At 45.4% G+C, this 20,058-nt stretch overlaps 1 long non-coding RNA gene across 1 annotated transcript; it reads right to left on the reverse strand.

Annotated features, from left to right (window-relative positions):
• Positions 1 to 18,798: 18,798 nt before the first annotated feature.
• LOC130200181 (uncharacterized) lies at positions 18,799 to 19,723 on the reverse strand. Its single transcript, XR_008832939.1, has 4 exons — positions 19,695 to 19,723; positions 19,194 to 19,350; positions 19,042 to 19,093; positions 18,799 to 18,886 (listed from the first exon to the last, which is right to left on the reverse strand). It is a non-coding gene; the product is annotated as an uncharacterized LOC130200181 (long non-coding RNA).
• Positions 19,724 to 20,058: the final 335 nt, after the last annotated feature.

Here is a 20,058-nt window from a genome sequence, read left to right on the forward strand (position 1 = left end):
TAAACATTATGAAACATAATCTACTTGAAAAAAAATTGTAAAGCAGTCGCTGTAAAAAGCGTACACCGGACAGCTATTAAGGAAAGATAATTACGGGGACTGCACGGTGGTGTAGTGGCTAGCACTGTCGCCTCACAGCAAGAGGGCCGTGGGTTCAATTCCCGGTCTGGGCGGTCCTTCTGTGTGGAGTTTGCATGTTCTCCCCTTGGCAGCGTGGGTTCCCTACGGGTTCTCCGGCTTCCTCCCACAGTCCAAAGACATGCTGCAGGTTAATTGATCTCTAAATTGCCCATAGGTGTGAATGTGAGAGTGAATGGTTGTATGTCTCTATATGTGCCCTCGATGGACTGGCGGCCTGTCCAGGGTGTCCCCTGCCTTCGCCCTATGTCAGCTGGGATCGGCTCCAGCGCCCCCGCGACCCTAATGAGGATAAGCGGTATTGATAATGGATGGATGGATGGAATTATGTACCCAAGATTTCTGGCACTGCATCAGGAAAACTGTCAAAAGTTTTCCGCTCCCGAATGGCCTCCATCCTTTTTTTGGCGGCCAGAGACAATCGATGCGAATGACCCCGAGGCATCTGAAAATATATCATCATTTATGTATATTATTACTCATGATGACATCACAAGAAGTCTTTAAAAAAAGGAAAATGTAATATATATTAATTATCACTAAAAGTATACAGCCTTTCGGTTACTATTGATATTAATACTTTATAATAAGCTTTTTCCAGACACAAAAGGACAAAACTCGATGATTGTATTTATCCTCCTGAGAATGATTTTAGTTCTTTTCTCAAGTCCTGCTGTACTCACAAGAGGACATGAAACACACACAGGAAATGTATAAATGGAAAAGATAAGCAAAACTCTATCATCTAAATATGCAAAGATATGAATTGCAATCCAATGAGAGAAGGGAAAAAGTCAGACATGAGAAATAGAGAGGGGGAAAGATAAATTCAAAAAGAGAGGGAGAAACCATGGTGAAGGATAGACGAGGTCTAAATACCGAGTGGATTTTCTACAAAAGCATGATCAAATCACCGAAATAGTAGAATCAATATAGAGGAAAGACTCAGCCGAACGTGGCGATATGTTTGTGGCTTAAGTGTGACCTGAGAAACTCTGAAGCTGGTTCTCCTCCGATTCTCTCCATTAAAAGATGATACCGTACCTTATAGCTTCAGTATGAGCAGCTGTAGAGTTACATAAGTTTACAGTCTGCATTGTACTTAAACATTTCACTTCTGGCATGGTACGTTTGTTTTTTAAAGCCTGTCTCAAAAGCTCTGCCAAGTGACGCCTCTCACTGTAAGAGCACTGCGCAGACAGCATGACAGAGCGGAGCAGCGCCCCCTCTCGTAATGAAGTATCGATACTAATATCGTTTTTCACATACGGGTACTATACACAGTGCAACATGACAGCAGTAAATGTAGCGGGTAACAAGCTAACCGTAGCCCCCCCAAACGCTGTCGACAATTTAATGCTGATTGGCCAAGACTCCACACGTCCCACCAAAGATGTTTGATTTGCGAAGTTTGTCATCCACATCACATCATGTGGATGACCTATTTTGATTTAAAACGGCAAAAGTTGCCGAAAGGTGACAAGTTTGCAGTTATGAAGCTTTTAAAGTTGGAAAAGTTTAAGTGGATTTGAAGCTTTTCTCCATAGGAACCAGTGGTGGTGCATCCATAGAGGGCGCTAGGGCGCCGCCCCTCTTAACCCTGTAAGACCCCTCGTTGTAATATTACGTCACTTTTATCTCTAAAAAACACATTTGCAAAAACGTTTTTTGGGGAAAGACCATATTTACATAGTCAATGGGTCCTATTGTCTTGCCTTGCAATGCCTTTGGATTGTAAATGTATATATAGGTGTGGCCATAAGGCCATGAACTCACTCTACCTGCAAACTTTCCCAGAAGCACATCTCCTTGTTTCATTCAACTGGTTAAATCAACATTGAAGTATGTAAATTCCATGACATATTTTTTTTGGTGATTGTTAGACTATGTAGTTCATGTAAATACTAAGTTATTGTGGAATTAATGCATCACATTAGATTTTCAGCTTGTTATGTAATTGTTGTAATTTTACAACGTTGGGTGAAAATGGTAGCTAAAATAGCAGGTGCACCTTGCACACTACATGGAGACATTCCACTTCTCGGATGTTCAGATACAGGATAAATATAATGTATTTGATGATTCACACTTTACAAAAGGGTTATTTGTTATAATTTTAAGTTTAGACCATATTTGAATAATTCTAAATGGGTTAGGGTAACCCAAACCCTATGTTATTTCTATGTTCGCAGTGAGATATAGTCAACTGTTTTTTAAATCTGGACTTTGTTGGTTTGCCCAAATATCTCCTTGTTACACAAGCCAGATAATGTGTGTAGAATGCTTTGGAGGATGGTTGTTCAGGGACAAGTTGTAAATGTTTTGGAATGTGGGAGTTGCATGTATTTTGCATTGGTCAGGGAGAGGGTACATGTTTTGTAATGTGGGGGTTTCATTTATAATGCATTGTTCAGGGAGAGGGTAAATGTTCTGGAATGTGGGGGTTGCATTTATAATGCCTTGTTCAGGGAGAGGTGTAAATGTTCTGGAATATGGTGGTTGCATTTATAATGCCTTGTTCAGGGAGAGGTGTAAATGTTCTGGAATATGGGGATGTAAGAGTTCTGGGGGGGTTGTATTTTCCTTTTTTAAATGTAAGTAGAGAGCACATTAGGCTAGCCAGACAGTATTGTGTGCCATCAGTGGAGTGTATTGCCTGAATAGGATTAATTTGCATTGGAATTAGTTATACTTGAACATTCTCTAACTATTGTTTCCATTCCAGAATGCCACCAGCAAGGAGAGCAAATGCTGAAATTCTGCTACCAACTAGGCCCAACGTTGCAATATTACGTTTCCCTAAAAACTTACAAAAACATTTTTTTTTAAATTAATCCTTCATTATCTGCATCAGAAGACTCTTACAACATCATCTGACATAAAAAAAAAAATGTTTTAGATATTATTTCTATGCTTGGGTCTTACAGGGTTAAAATTTTAAGATGAAAAAAAAAAAATTTTAACAAAATATATACTGTCAAAAAACATTATATCCGAACTAATTTAAATAAGAAATAAACCGTGTTGACGCGCTCCATGTGTGTGGGAGACTGTCAGCCTGTCAACAACCACTTAAGTTAAATGTGACATAAATAATATATCGCCACTCATCACTGAGAGAAGCCCCTCCCCATTTTCGGGGCGCCGGCCAAACGTGTGTGTGCGGCAGCGAGCAGACATTTCACGATCGTTGCGGCAAGGACGGCTTCTCATTGGCGGATGAAACGTGAATCTTGGGGCGCAAAAATGTGCCCTGGCCAATGACATTGTTTCATATTTCACGTGATTGGACTATTCGGCCAATCAGAGACCGGTATCATTCCCTCACAGCCCAGAGAGCTCCACGGAGCTACGCGAGCAAGTAGCTAACCGGAGCCTGTTAGCTGGAGGCTCAGTGAGTAATGCGCTGTTTAGTTTCCCCTGTCTGTTGTTCCAAAGTCCTGGGACTGAAACTCTGGACTACAACGGGGTGAGGGATCTAAAGAGCTTCACCGACAAATGTTAACGAATCTTGCCGCAGCATCTAGCTAAGAGCATGAAGCTAACTAGCTAACAGCCTGAAGCTAACCCTGTTTGAAGAGTAGCAGAGCAGCTCGACAAAGGATACCGAATTGGCATTCGAAAACACGACGAAGTTCGGAAAGACAGACACAATCCCTTAAGAATAATGGAAAAAAAGGCTCTTCACTGTGTTTTCTTGAAATAAAGCTTTGTTTTTTACAATATTCTACTCAAAATCTTGTTTCTTTTCATTGTTGAGTGCTATTTAAACCGCGCCGCCCCGAAAAAAAATGTCACCACTCGCCACTGATAGGAACCCATTCAGTATTTATTCCATTAAAAAGTTGAATAAAGATTACAAAAGAAATAGTTGGACTGCTGAAGCATTCCTGTTACGTCCCGTAACTCATCTCTGATAGTTATGTCCTGATATTGTGGATGAATGCATTTGAGTTTATGCAGAGCCTGCAGGAGTTTAGACCAGGTTACAGTCTGGAACAGCTGATGACCTTTGTAACACAATCGTCTCTTCAGCTTCACTCTCATCACTTGAGACTCACTTCTCAGTCTGGGTAACGCTTCCACTGTTTCCTGCACTTCAGACGGGACACAAACCACGTTACCATGTATGGCTCTCTGTCTTCCTTTGGGAAGAGGAATAATTTTGGCAAACGCTATGCACTTAGCGATGAGATGTCTCTCCAAGATGTTGAGGTCACACAGTTCAGGTGGAATGTCAGCGAGCTCCAAGTTGTTAGCTACAGCGAGTTTTGGCATGACTCCAAGTTTAAGTTGTCTGTGGCAGGTGTGACAAATCCACTCTTCCTTCCTCTCATCAGGTACACTGCACTGTGGTTCATTTCTGCACTCGTCATCACAAACATGAAGGTACTTTCCTGTGAGGCATGCTGCAACAATGACTGGATGTTTTACATAGTTTAACCGTTTGCAGGATTTCACTTGGTTTGGAAATGATGCTTTATGACAGACGGTGCACACATAAGTGGGACCGGCTTTCATTTGTGATCTGAAAACAGATATGGCCTCTTTGATCAAACTGTTGTCACTTTCTGTTGGTTTATTTATCTGTCTATACTTCCTTTTTATTTTCATGGCACATCTCATGTTTTGCATACTCCTAATTGTAGGATTGTTTTTATATCTGTCTTGCATTCGTTGTCTCATTAGTTGTTTGTGTCGTAGCATGAAAGCTTGGTCATGAGCATAACGCTGAGTGATATGAGATCTCTGTCTCCGTCTAAACTCTATGCTGTCTTTATAAAGAGCAGAGAAATACAGTTTTTTTTCCTGTCTAAAATCAGCATTTCCTTGATAACGAGTCGTAAAGTGCTGTTTTTGTTTACATTTAAATACAGAATCGTTTTTGTAACGAGAGACCAATATTTGTTTTTGTTTCCGTCTGAATTCTGCATCGTTTTTGTAACGAGAGACCAAGATTTGTTTTTGTTTCTGTCTGAATTCAGCATCGTTTTTGTAACGAGAGACCAAGATTTGTTTTTGTTTCCGTCTGAATTCTGCATCGTTTTTGTAACGAGAGACCAAGATTTGTTTTTGTTTCCGTCTGAATTCTGCATCGTTTTTGTAACGAGAGACCAAGATTTGTTTCTTTTTTTCTCTAAATTCTGCATTTTCCTTGTACAGAGAGGAAATGTACTCTTTCCGTTTTTGACGAAAGTCAACATTTTCTCTTGTATAATTTCTTTTCTTTTGTCTAAATTCTGGATTGTTTTGATATTTCCTGCTGGCTTGAGCTATTTTATTTGCTTTATATGCTTCATTTGATGCATACTTTCCCCTTTCTTTAATTTTCTGATTCTCTTTTTTCTGTGGAGGTTTTTCTGAGACCAGTAGTTTTCTCTTCATTTTTCTCTTTTGTAGTTTACTATGCTTTGAGAAAGAAATGTTTGATTCACTGAGAGAAGCATCATGAGATGTCAGGAAACTGAATTCACTTGAGGTTTCTGGTTCATTTTGTCGATCAGGGAAGATGACCTCTTGTATCACAGATGATATAATCACTTGAGCAGTCAACTCTGGTTCGCTGTGAGGAGCATCATGTGATGGCAATGAAGTGATGAGGACCTCTGGTTGTTTCACAGCTGTTATTCTTGAGCAGGTAGGTTGCTTGGGCGATCCTAGCCCCTGGAAAGCAGTCCACCTGGACTCTATCATCCACAATGAGTGGGAGACGGTCCATATTTGATGCTCCCAGCACGAGCACCGGCCTTACCGGTGTGAGTGACCAATTCCGCTTCTTATCCCCCCGGTGTTCATGCCGCTGAAACATACTTTTCGGTCTCGGGGGATGGTAGACCGAAGTGGGTTCCTCGGCCCTTCATGGCGGTTTCCCAGGCTGGCTGGACCGTTGGATCGGGCGAAGGGAGGTCGTCACCCATGTACTGTATCCTCCCGTCTTCACAGCGGTCCCCGTCCCTGGCTGGTGGGAAGCGGTGGGCAAGGTAAAGGTGATCCTCTGACCGGTCGCCGTGACATATGTTCTTTCTCTGGTCGGGGGGAGGGAAGAAGGGGCGGAGGAAGGAAGTGAGGACAGGTAGGAAGGATGGGGGGGAGGGAGGGGGGAAGGGAAGGGACAAGGGAGGGGGGGAGAGAGGGAGGGAGGAAAGGAGGACCCGGGCGAAGGGAGGGAGGGAGGAAGGGAAGTCCCCGGAGCAGGGGGGAGAGTCCTCGGGTCCTTGTGGTCCGCCCTTGTGTGGGTCGGGGAGAGGGAAGGAGAGGGGGAGGGAGGAAAGACGGAAGGGAGGGAGGGAGGAAAATCTCGGGGGAAGAGCCCGCCCCCCCGCCGCCCCCGATCTGAGGCTCGTGGGTCGCCATTGGAGGGTAAGTCCTGTAGCGTCTTCACACCGCTCATGAGGGGAAGGGAAGGGGAGAGAGGGAGCAAGGAAAGCCGGGAGGGGGAGAGAGAGGGAGGCCCCCAAGGGAGGGAAAAGAGACTTAGTGGTATTGGGTCGGGTCGCCGCCCTTGACGTCGAGGGTTGTTGGTCGTCGATGATAGGTGGGTTCCAGTCGGGGAATCCTTTGGCTGAGGGCTGCCCCCCGACTGCCTCCGGGCCCGTGGTTCCGTAGGCGTCCTGGTCCCGGGTTGGTCGTCCGGGTCCCTCCGTACCTTAGTTGAGGGTCGATCGCCCTGGGTCCCCTAAAGATTCTCCCTCTGGCTGGTACTGGCGGGAGGGGATCGTATCCCCACCCCACCCTTGGATTTGGGGCGGACCCTCGGCCGGGGGCGTCCCGCCGTTCCGTCCATCAGAGCCCTTAGGGGGGGTCCCCCTCGGGACCTGGTCAATCCTAAGGCCTATCTCCCTCAGGTCGTTGAGGACCCTAACCATTACTTCTTCACTAATCCTATATTTATTATAAGTCCAGCCCATCGCTACCTGCCAAGCCCGTTGATGGTGGATCTGGACTGGTCGTAGCAGGTTCGTCTTAACCCCCGCAATCATATTTTCATAATGGCTTTCCAGGATTTGCAGGTTTGTCTGGAGCCAATTAGATGCGTTACCCCGTAACAAGGTTGCCGTCGGGGCCGTTGGAAGGGCTGGAGAGGCCACTTGTGCTAAGAAATTCCGTATGCCCCTAAACGATGGTGGGATCTCATTGGTCCTGGTACCCCTCCGCATCTGCATCAGGTGGTGATGCCCCCTTAGTAGATTAAAGATCAACCTGGTCCAGACTTGAAATTCCGTATGTTGTGCCTGCATCTCCGTTCCTCCTGTCCCTGGTCTGTGAACATAAATACGTTACCCTATTTAGAAGCATCCCCTGACTCCATTCTATTTAAGTTGTGAATACACCCCCCGTGCCTAGAAGCCCCGTCCCCCCCCTTTTTTCTGTAATCCTTCTTATCCCATCCGCCCCTCCTCCTCCCCCCCAAAAGCTATTTTAGTCGAGATCAGGTCCAACGGTCAATCCGTGGGCTTAAAAGTTGGAGTTCGATCGATAATAGAGTTATTGCAATGGTCTTCCAGGATGGGAGAAGTCCCCATCCCGGAACCCCTCCCCCCCCGGGCCCAATAATGCCCCCCCAGCGCCCCAGCTATTTTTAAAGATGAGACTGCAGCCGCTCCTACCCCCCCTGGTCTAGAAAAAGTTTTGCCCTTGTTTGTTCGCGCCCGAGTTGGACGAGCCCACCCGGACCCCTATCCTCCCCGAACCTGCCCTCCCGAACCGTCGCGGACCGTTATCCTCGTTCATGCCACATCCAACGCCCTCCTCTTTGGTCGGGAAAGAGCCCCGAAGGGTTACGATCCCTGCTAGTTTATCAGGGGATGACCCACTAGGAGAGACGATGCCTCTGCATGCCAATCCCCCCCTGTGGTGGATAATTTAGGGTTGGTCTAGGATCCTTTGTTATTCGATGGCAGCAGTAGTCCGAGGGTTCTGGCTAGTGTTAGGCTTCTTAGGTTTCGGGACCCCCTGCTACCACCTTATCGGTTTAAGCGTATGATGGGGGACCCTGTTCATGCACTGACCAACACTTGTCACTTGTATCATTAGGTTTCGGGCCCCCCTGCTACCGCCCTACGGACTTAAGCGTATGATGGGGGACCCTATTCATGCACTGACCAACGCTTGTCACTTGTATGCCCCTTGCGTTGGATCTTCGACCTTAATAGAAATTTTCAAATCAAAACAGGAGTAGTGATTTACTGGTGAGGGCCACTTATTGAACCCTAAAGGGTTCATTCAGAAAGAGAGGCCGTTGTCCCAAATGAGTCCGGTCCACGGGTCTGAGGCGGCTAAGATTCGTATTGAAGTTTTTAGGAATACAGTCCGGTTTTAGGGTTAGGTTATAAGGTTTAGGGGCCGGATCTGGTCAAGTTCAACTTTATGGTTAGGTTTTTTGAGCTTTAAAGGGTGGGTTTAAATTAGGATGAGGTTGGGCGTTAAGAGTTTATCGGTTAAATTTTGGGTGAGGATTAGGGTAAAGTAAAGGTTAGGTTTTTTTAAGGTGAGGTTTTCCGGCTAAGGTTAGGTTGTACTTCAGTAGGTCTCCTGTCTGAGAGATATGGCCTTTATGTCCAGAGGTCAGAGGTCGGTCTTTTGATCCTTTTTAGTAGTTCAATACTTCAGGTTCAGTTTTATAATTAGTTCATAGTTAGGTAGGTCTCCAGTTTGAGAGATATGGCCTTCATGTTCAGAGGTCAGAGGTCGGTCTTTTGACCCCTATTCTTAGTAGTTCCATACTTCCGGTTTAGCTATAGTCAGGTGAGTCTCTAGTTCGAGAAATATGGCCTTCATGTTCAGAGGTCCGAGGTCGGCCCTTTGACCCTTGTCCTACTAGTTAAATACTTCCGGTTTAGGACCCGGCTTGAATTCCGGTGGTCCGGTTCGTTTATAGTTAGGTGGATCTCCAGTTTGAGAGATATAGCCCCCCTACTCAGAGGTCAGAGGTCAGTATCTTTGACCCTTGTCTGTTAACCCCAATAATTCAAGATTAGGGCAGAAATTACACAGATTTCTAAGTTTTTAGGCTCCTCAGGTTAACCCAAGTCTTTGAGTAATCCGGTTTTGAGCTCAAACCCATCACCCCCTTGGTCGAGAGTCGAGGGTCCAAGGTTTAAATAAACTGGTGTGAACCAGTAGGAAGCAGAACTGTAAGGGGGGGTGTCTCTACACCAAGAACCCTTACTCCCCGGAATAGGAGAGCCTGCAGACCTACCCACCACTCCACCCGAGGGAGTGTCAGGAGGTGGGGCCTAATTGTTTAAAAAACCCTGGATTGGAGGTAAGTATTTTAGGGAGTATTTAACGTTTAACTCACGTCCTGCTTATAATGGTTAATTATAAAGAAAAAAATAAACCTTTGTTTATTCATGGTGCCCTCCTGAAATCCCCTCTACCTCCCGTTCGTTTTTAGTAATTAAATGTTAAGGTAAGTCTAATTTTACAGTTGTGTAATATTGTATTGGTTTTTGAATAACCCTTAATACTGACCCTTTAAAAGCAACCCTGTTTTCCTTTCAGCCCTCCCAAGAGGGACAATTCATCAGTAGTGGATCTCGAGGTCAACGAGTGTTTCGGCCAGCACTAGACACTCTCACCCGAGGGGCCCCCCCAGGAGGTAGCAAGTCCCGGGGCTATGTCACCTCTCCAGAGGTCTGAAAAGAGTCCCTAATCAAAGTATCAGACTTCATCTTCCTAGTTTATTCACCTAAAAATGTTCTCCACCCCCGTTTGTACCTTCTAGTATAAATTTATTGTTTACCGATTTCGGAACAACATTTTGTTGTTGTTATATTTTGCGTTTTATCTTGTTCCAGCTCGACCTGGTAAATTGTATTATCCCCCCTTGTTTAACCCTGTGTTAAATGGAAAGCTTCTTTTACTTCCCTAGACCCCACCCGGATAACCAAAGCAAGTCCCCATAAGTGTCCCCCGGTCAGTGCCGTCCCGGGCCCTGGTCCTATCCACCCCCCCCAAAACCAAACCCCCGAAGGGTGTCCCGAACCCCTTCCCGAGAAAAACCTCCCCACCCTTCCCCTCTTTTTTTCTTTTTTCCGTTACCGTGCGACCGTATCCCCGCTCCCTGGGGTGATGTCCCTCTTGACATTGGTCGATCCCTTTTTTTTCCCATATCCCCCAACCCCGAGCTAAGCCCCTACTCCCCGGCGGCTGTTTCTTTAGTTTTTCCTCCTCCACTCCGCTAAGTTAGTTCGTCCCCCCGATGTCCCCTACCCTAGGCAGTTTAGCATGTACCAGAATGTCCCGTAGGTTGGGGTTCCTCTTGTATGCCGAGACGACTCTCATAGTACGGTTTACTCGGGTGTCTTCCAAAATTCTCTCCCGGTTTTGTTTAGCCATATTGATGACTTTCATCGCTGACGTCGAATAGGTCGCTACAAAGGGGATCCTGCTCTTGCTGCTCTCCGCCGCCGTGCGGGCTCCCAGGTCCTTTGGTCTACCCTGCGTCTTCCTTTGGATCCTCCTCAAGGTTGTCCTATTGTAGCCCCTCTGTTTCAGGGCCCTGAAGAGTGCGTACCATCATGTTGTAGTCTGACCCCTGAGAGCAAATCCGTTCAAAGCGGATAAACTGGGATTTAATTATCCCCTCAAACGTGTGTCGGGGGTGGAAGCTAGAGCGATGTAACAGGGTGTGTGAATCCGTCGGTTTAAAATATACCCTGGTGTCCAGTCTGCCCGTCGTGTCGAAGTCGGTCCCCTTGGATGTCGTCACGTCCAAAAAGTCTATTTCCCTTGCGTTGGTCACTGCTTTAACCTTTATTGATGGGTGGTGTTTATTGAGTGTGTCCAGGAATGTTTGGAAGTCTGTGTCCGAGTAAGGCCAAGTCCCCCATATGTCGTCCAGGTACCGAAAGTAGTTCGGGGGTCGTTTGGCACATTGGGGGAGAATGGTTTCCTCCCAAGCGGCCATGTATATGTCCGCATATGCGGGGGCAAACCTCTTGCCCATCGCTGTCCCTTTAATCTGAAGGTATTGTCGTCCATCAAATTCAAAGTCATTTTTTGTCAAGCTAAGTTCTAAGAGTCTTAGTATCTCTCGGTCCGGTCGGGTTTTGTTGGGGAATCTGTTAAGAATCTCCTCCACGGCATTCAGGCCCATTTCTGCGTCAATATTGGTGTATAAACCCTCCACGTCCAGTGTGAACAATCCGCACGGCTCCTCCAGCCTGATGGACTTCACTTTTTGGAGAAAGTCGTACGTATCTTTAAGGTAGCTGTCATGTTTGTGGGATAGTGGATTAAGATAATGGTCCAGGAATTCAGCTATTTGGTAGCTTTCGCTGCCGCAGTCTGATACGATGGGGCGACCCGCTGGTGTGATAAATGGAATTGGCCAGGTCTCCGGGGCTTTGTGGATTTTCGGGAGGAGGTAAAACTGTCTCTTGCGGGGTTCCGGCGTAGTCAGGTAGGTTTTCTGTCTTAACGTTATTTTCCTCTCCCGTACCATGGAGTTAAGAATTTGGTTTATCTCCCTTGCTGTTTCCTCGTAGATTGGGGCCTCCAGTGGGATGTAGTACTCGGTGTCGTTGAGTTGTCTTAGGGCTTCTTGGATATAACTACTTCTATCCAGGATGACCGTGGCGCCGCCCTTGTCCGCCGGTTTGATTACTATGGATGTATTCCTTCGTAGTGAGTTCAAGGCCTGCCTCTCCTCTGGGCTAAGATTATCCTTCTCCTTCTCCAACCTCATATCCTTCATCGCAGTCTGGTCCGCCTCAATTAAATAAAGTAGGTCCAGTGGAAGTAAAGCCGGCTCTGGTTCCCAGCCCGACTGCCGTTGAAAGGGTGGAGGTTTTGTTCTGGGTTGGTTGTTAAACACCGCGTGGAGTTTAAGCCGGCGGTGGTATGCCCTCAACTGGGTTAGCAATTCCTGTTTCCGTGTCAGATTACTCCTAACGGTCGGAGTGAATGAGAGGCCCTTTTCAAGCAGCTGTTTTTGGGCCGCGTTCAGCCGAAATGAGGCCGCGAGGTTAATAACTGAACTCCCCACCCCCCTGCCTGGGGCTGTTGTCGTTGGTGTCTTGGTTATAGGCCTAATCCCTAGGGAGATCCTCCATTGCTCCCAGATCCTGTCTCCTGTGGCCGGGGTCCTGTGGATCCCTTCAGCATCCGAGGTCATCAGAACGCCCTCCGGTAGGGGAATCGGATGCGGGGTTTTGTGTATCAATGTGTTGAGATACTCCAGGTTCTGCTTCTCCTCCCGTGACCTAATTGGGCGGGTGTTGATCAGAGGGAACCAGATCTTGGCATACGGAAAGGTTGCCTCCGCCGCTGAGAGCAGTTTTTCTAGAGCCTGCCCCAAAAGGATCCCGCTGCTGGTCGCCCTATCACTAAACCCAAAATTTAAGATGACCCCGTCCGTGGAGATGGAAGTTGGGGTCCTGTTCCTAAGCAGGAATGCCGCCTGAGACATGGTGCAGCCCGGAAAACTATACGTCTGGACGTTGACTTCCCCTCTTGGTAATAGGCCCATGATGTTGGAATCCCCCATCACCAGGAAGGGTTTGATGGGTAACAGGGACCAATCGCCCGGCTGGTCGTCTCCCCGCCCCCGTTGACCGCGGTGGTAGGCCGGAGTCGTTAAATAAGAGAAATCCCGTCCGTCCCGTACTGTTGAGAACTGAAGGGCCCGGCTCCACGGGAGCCCTGTGGTCTTCCTTTGCTGGTACCGCTGGATGTTCCTCCTTTCTTGTTAAGGCTCGTTCGGTGGTCCCACCGGGAGTAGGGGGTTGTTTAGGGGTCCCAGGGTCAATGGTGCACCCCAGCCCCTTGAGGTCCTCCGTAGCCCTGGCGTATATCCCCAGGTTGATTCTCTTATACTTAGTACCTAACCGCCTGACCGCTATCTTCCATGCCTCCTGATGATTAATCTGAAATGGTTCCCTAAGCTGTTGGGCCAGGGCTTTTATCATGGTGCTACGTACCCCCTCCAGTCTGTGTAACTCCATTTCGCCTTTCTGGGGCTCCTGTTCTCGTCCCTGGGCCGAGGCGGACCGGTGTCTGTGGGACTCCATTGAGTGAGCTAAGGTGTTTGTTCTTAAGTCCTCCAATTGACTGTAGGCCCTAAGTAAATCGAACATCAAATGCGTCGTATTTCCGAACGGGGTATCCCTGTTAGTTCCCATCGTTGAACTAACCTTCAATACCTTTCCTGTGAAAGAAAAAATAAGGTAGGATTAATTTCCGCCGTCTATAGTTTGAGCCCAGGCCTTAGCAGGCTCTGATCCGATTCCGGTTAATTTAAAGATTTTAACTAAGTCGCCCGGAACCCCACCCGAGGTTCGTATGCTTTGGTTCCATCCTAATTATGTTTAAATCCCAAAAGGGGTTAAAAGTTCCCAGACCCAGTATGGATTTTATAGATTAGATCCCGGGTCAGATTACCGTATCGTATGGTCCCCCTTCCCGGATTTAGACCTTTAAGTTCAACCCCCGGTTAATATGGCATGATACCGTTAAGACCCCCCCGGGGTGGGTATGTGCACGCGTAATTTGTATCCATAATTATGATGTCGCCGGGTTCGTGTGTATCCCCCCCCAACAAAAACCGTTGTCCCAAATGAGTCCGGTCCACGGGTCTGAGGCGGCTAAAATTCGTATTGAAGTTTTTAGGAATACAGTCCGGTTTTAGGGTTAGGTTATAAGGTTTAGGGGCCGGATCTGGTCAAGTTCAACTTTATGGTTAGGTTTTTTTGAGCTTTAAAGGGTGGGTTTAAGTTAGGATGAGGTTGGGCGTTAAGAGTTTATCGGTTAAATTTTGGGTGAGGATTAAGGTTAGGATTAGGGTAAAGTAAAGGTTAGGTTTTTTTAAGGTGAGGTTTTCCGGCTAAGGTTAGGTTGTACTTCAGTAGGTCTCCTGTCTGAGAGATATGGCCTTTATGTCCAGAGGTCAGAGGTCGGTCTTTTGATCCTTTTTAGTCGTTCAATACTTCAGGTTCAGTTTTATAATTAGTTCATAGTTAGGTAGGTCTCCAGTTTGAGAGATATGGCCTTCATGTTCAGAGGTCAGAGGTCGGTCTTTTGACCCCTATTCTTAGTAGTTCCATACTTCCGGTACTTCAGTAGGTCTCCTGTCTGAGGGTTAGGGTTAGGGTTAGGATCCAACGCAAGGGGCATACAAGTGACAAGCGTTGGTCAGTGCATGAACAGGGTCCCCCATCATACGCTTAAACCGATAAGGTGGTAGCAGGGGGTCCCGAAACCTAAGAAGCCCAAGCAACCTACCTGCTCAAGAATAACACTCCGGTCTTCCCCGCAAGTCGAGACAGTGATTGTGCACTTTGGTCTAAACGACAGGTCGTCTAGGGATACCAACCAGGTGGGGGTGGAGATGGGGGAGCTCCGAGTAGCATGTTTAGAGACCTTTCCCTTGGCCAGGATCCATGTGCCTATGGTTACCTTTTCCACGGCATTGAATCTGAGGGAGTGGAGTAACATGTCCCACCTGAACCAGATGATTCAACAAATCCCGGACCACATCCCGAACATAGAGGCTAGCAGCTTCAAGACAACGAGGGATGGGGTCCATTGGTCGGTGGAAACCGGGATAGCGATCTGGACCGTCTGGAGGAAATATATCTTAGAGCAGACCCTTACTAGGGATGGCCAACAGGACCCCGAGGAGGACAACCCGGGGGAGGGGGTGTAGGGGGAGGGAAGAGTAGTAAAAAAGGGGGGGATGGGCGGGGGGCGGGGTTTACCTCGGGGGAGGTCGGGGTTGGGGACTTAAGGGTTACAAAAAAGTAAAAAAAATAATAAAACAATACAAGATAAAGAAAACGGTCTGTGAATATGGTTTCATGAGATGGTAGGGGTAGGTTGACTCCAACCTAATATATATTTTTAAACAAATCTCTATGGGAGTATACGGAGTGGTATCGGACAAATAGGATGTCGATCTGGGGAGGAAAACGTTTTTTGGGGACATATAGGATTGTTTGATTATTTTTCCTGATTATTATTTTTTTGGGGATTTTTTTTCAGGATACGGTTTAAAATGGCGGCGGTGGGGGGCCACGCCCACGACGGCCATTTTGGGGGAAATTACCCAGCAGCATGGGCGGTAGGGATGTTTTAGAACTAGAAGGTTTGGATAGTAATATAACGGATGGGGGGAGGATGAAGACTGGGCCCGTTCACCCCCATGAGGGGACTAGGTGGACTAAATTAATGGGATAGGGATAATAAAATTAAAATAAAATTTCTGCACCATGAGTAAAAACGGGGTCGCGGACAGTGGGGTGGGAGGCGAGAGGGACATACTAATTGAATCTCTTTGGAAATTTCTACTCTATGGTAAGTGTTGGGGTGAGGGAGGGATGGTGAAGGTGGGGACCCTTGGGTTATATGGGGGGGTTTAAAAAAAAAAGGGGGTATATAGGAAAACCAGTCTTGGAGTTGTGCGGTGTATGGAACACAAGGACTGGTTCAAAATAGACTGGGTGGGTAGGATTAGTCGAGAGGATTAGGTTGAATAGGGGGGTAAAAGCGTATAGGTCGGTGGATTTTAGGTCTAAAAAACGAGGGGTAGAGCGGGTAATTAATTAATTGGTTTTGGGAAAAAAAGGGGAATAGGGAGGGGGGGATTAACATTATGAAGCACAGGGTAAATGGTGCAAATCAAAGCGGAAAAATCTTTGGGTGCAGGGAGAAACTAATTATGGACCGGTCCATCTGAAAAAACTGGAAACATTAAACGGTGGGGGCGGGAGGGACCCTATTTCAGACCTTGTTTTCTGGGGCACATAATTCCAGGGCTTTGTACACCCTGGGAGGGCCACCTCAGGCGAGAGTGTCTAGTGCTGGCCGAAACACTTGTTGACCTTGAGTTCCACTACTGATGAATTGTCCCTCGAGGAAGGTCTGAAATGGAAGTAGGGTTACGTCGGGGTAGGGGTATTAGGTAGAATTTAGACGAATATAAGGTTACACGATTAAAAATGGGGGACTGGCCCTAAATAGGGGATAATTGAACATGAGTGGGGGATGGGGGGTTACTATGGGATACAAGGAAACAAAGGGTTACTTACCTTAGGAACGAAGCACGATAATTTTATACGGTCTGAGAACATGATGGGACCTGAGATGGGGAGTAATGGGGCGGGCCGAAACACTCGTCGACCTCGAGATCCACTACGGATGAATGGTCTCGCGGGGGAGGACTGAAAAGAAGACAGGGTTGCTTTTTGAATAATCATTATTAATGGTTATTCAGACACCAATACAATGTTACACAACGGTGAAATTCGGACTTACCTTAAACATTTAATTAACTAAAAACAAACGGGGTAGAGGGGAGGGCATTGGGGCACTAATAATACAGAGGTCGATTCACCTTACAATTAACAATGATAAACTTTACGTGATCTGAACGTTAATATAACCTAAAGAAATACTTACCTTCAATTTATCTCTTATTTTGAAAATTAGGCCCCCACCTCCTGACACTCCCCTGATGGAGTGACGGGTAGGTCTGCAGGCTCTCCTATTCCGGGGAGTGAGGGTTCTTGGTGTAGAGACACCCCCCCCTTACAGTTCTGCTTCCGACTGGTTTACACCAGTTTATTTGAACTGGTGACCCTCGATCTTCTATCAGGGGGGTTACAGGTTTGAACTTAAAACCTTATCACTCAAAAACTTGGGTTAACCTGAGGAGTCGAAAACCTTATAATCCGGGTTAAACTTCTGCCCTAAAGCTTGAATTATTTGTGTTTAGAGAACAAGGGTCAAAATACTGACCTCTGAGTGTGAGGGCCATACCTCTCAAACTGGAGATCCACCTAACTATAAACCGAACCTGACCACCGGAATTTTAACTGGGTCCTAAAAACCTGAAGTATTTAACGAGTAAGACAAGGGTCAAAATATCGACCGGGGACCTCTGAACATGAAGGCCATATCTCTCGAACTAGAGACTCACCTAGCTATAACTAAACCTGGAGTATTTAACTACTAAAATAGGGGTCAAAGGTCCGACCTCTGACCTCTGGGCATGAAGGCCATATCTCTCAAACTAGAGACCCACCTGACTATGAACGAATTATAAACTTAAATCTGAAGTATTGAGCTGCTGAAAACGGGTCAAAAGACTGATCTCTGACCTCTGGACATAGGCCATATTTCTCAAAACTGGAGACCCACTTAAACTCTAAACCTAACCTTAAACCGGAAAACCTCATCTTAAAACCTAACCTTAACCTTTACCTTACCCTAATCCTAACCTTAATCTTCACCCAAAACTTAACCGATAAACTCTTCACTCCCAAACCTAACCCTAATTTAAAACCCATCCTTAATTCTTTAACGACTAATCATAAACTTAAACTTTATTAGATCCGGCCCTTAACCTTATAACCTGACCCTAAATTTTACCTTATTTCCAAAAAACTTCAAGACGAATCTTGGCCGCCTCGGACCCGTGGACCGGACTCATTGTTGACAACGGCCTCTCTTGCTGAAGGAACCTTTTAGGGTTCAATAGTGGCCCTTACTAGTAAATCACTATTCCTGGTTTGATTTGAAAAACTTCTATCAGGGTCGAGGATCCAACGCAAGGGGCATACAAGTGACAAGCGTTGGTCAGTGCATGAACAGGGTCCCCCATCATACGCTTAAACCGATAAGGTGGTAGCAGGGGGTCCCGAAGCCTTATCACTTGTGGAATTATTCCGAAACAGTAACAACTAGAAAGGTGCACTCAGTCGGATGAAGTTAAAATATCAATATTTTCAAAACATACCTGTATTTCGAATTTTTCGTTTACGACTCTTGCCTGCAGTGACAAATTCCCCGAAAGAGAAACATTTGTCAAGAGTAAATTCCCAAAAATATATGCTGAATCCTTCATTTAATTAATGTACCTCTTTGTATATAAAAAGGCATGTGGGAGATATGGCAACATGTTAAGAGCAAATTTTTTTCCGACATGTTTTAAATCCAGAAATATTACATTTCAACAACTTTATAACAGTTTAGGAAAAACTTGTGCATTAAAAAACGTGTGCATTTCCTAACACAGTTAATACCATAGTATCTGTTTTACACTTTATTTACAAATGGCATAACAAACCTTGTCCAGGTTTTTCAAAAAAAGTGCATTCTTCTTGCTCGTCCTTTTGGGCATTGCTGTGACTTTCTGTATATCAGACATATAGGATTATAATCTAAAACATTTTGGTTTTAAAACCATTGTCAGGGCTAAAATCAGAAAATAACATCACAAACTTAAAAATGTTCACTGTGGTGCTATATAAAGTAGATTTTACACTGTCAGTACATAACAATTCTATAGTCTGCATTGAATGTTCTGGCTTCCCCAATTTGGAAAACCTTATTCAGTGTCACATCAGAATGTAACATTTTACAAACATAACAACTGCAGTTGGTAGATACATGTATGTAAGAAACTAAGACAATCTGTTTCGAACACACCTGTGGTCCTCGTGCCGTTATCTTGACTTTCAATGTCTTCTGTGACACTTGCACCTTATTGTGAACAGATTTATTAAGCAGAAGTAGAGTGCAAGTTAAGTATCAACAATATACGCTGTGTCAATCATAAAGAGGAGTTCAAAGACAGTATTCAACAATACACAAATAACAGTTACAACAACAGTGATGCGTTCGTGCCAATAGGAATACCTTTCTCTCCTGGTTCCTCTGTCTTCTGTTGTCTCTTCAGCCACATTGGCACCATCCACAGGCACAGGAACGATGTCAAGCACCACATATTGAGTTTCTTTGGGGGCTTCAATGAAAAGAAATGCACACATTATACGGACTGACTTCATGCCAATCATTAAGTACTTCTAATTAACAAGCTATTTTTTGATAACTCCAAGTTTTCATTTCCCCCAGTTTCTAAAAGAGTATTAATTGTCCAACATAACAGGTTACTTGTACCTTGCTCTTTCCTGGAATCTTCTTGTCACAAAATGTGGCCTTTTGAAGTGCACTGTAATAAAGAAGAAATAATAATCTCAAATATTAGATTTTCAAACAAATAAATAGACATTAGTCTCAAAACATTCAATTCCAGTGACTGAAATACTCACAATTTACAATTTTGGAAAAAATGTCCTTGAGGTTCTCCTCCAATCGGTCATTCAGCTTCATCTGTATGCTGGTGAGGACATCAGCGCTGTAGCTGTTCCTCCGTTTCTTCCCCAAAAGCAGAATTGGAAAGTACCCCAACGCAGCAAGCCGGTCCAACTGAAAGGCAAAAAAGTAAATGCAAGCCTGAAATTACACCTGAATTTCACAGCAGAAAAGTATGAAGATCCATGTGCTTTAACAACACAATTAAATAGATAGTATATTGTAGTACTGTCAATGTCACTTTCAATCTACTTTCAATTAGATTTTAATGCTCATCAATATGATATAAATGTGTTAAACGTACAGACTGGCCCAAAATCACAAACAAAATGAATTCACAATCAACATGATTTATTATAAGCCACATTATTGAGCTATGACTATTATTGGGGGGGGGGGGGGCGGGGGGGAGTAAATCATCTCTGTAGTATTTTGAATTGTGTTAATTGTGTACCTACCATTTTGAGGCTGGAGTCTAACACATGAGTGCCATTGCCGTTTTTCTTAACTCTTTCTTTCCACTCCTTTTCCTCAGCTGCAAATTTATTTCTCTCCTTGACCAGTCTGTCCTTGTGTGGCTGTTGTGCCTTACATCTAGAACATGTTCTACATGCAACATAAATGCTGGCTTTGCATGACACACATATTTTGATGTTGCGTGTCCCCTTCTTGTCTGCAAAAGGATGAAGTAAACACTTATTTTCTCAAACATGAGTCTGTCAGAATATATTGTGAAACAAAGAGATTGTCAATTGTTAGAGGTATTGTGTAGTCTATACTATTGTCAGTATTGTTGAACAGTTTTATAACTTGACAGTACCA

Source organism: Pseudoliparis swirei, chromosome 9 (genome assembly GCF_029220125.1).
Source record: "Pseudoliparis swirei isolate HS2019 ecotype Mariana Trench chromosome 9, NWPU_hadal_v1, whole genome shotgun sequence".
In the NCBI taxonomy this organism is placed as follows: domain Eukaryota; kingdom Metazoa; phylum Chordata; class Actinopteri; order Perciformes; family Liparidae; genus Pseudoliparis; species Pseudoliparis swirei.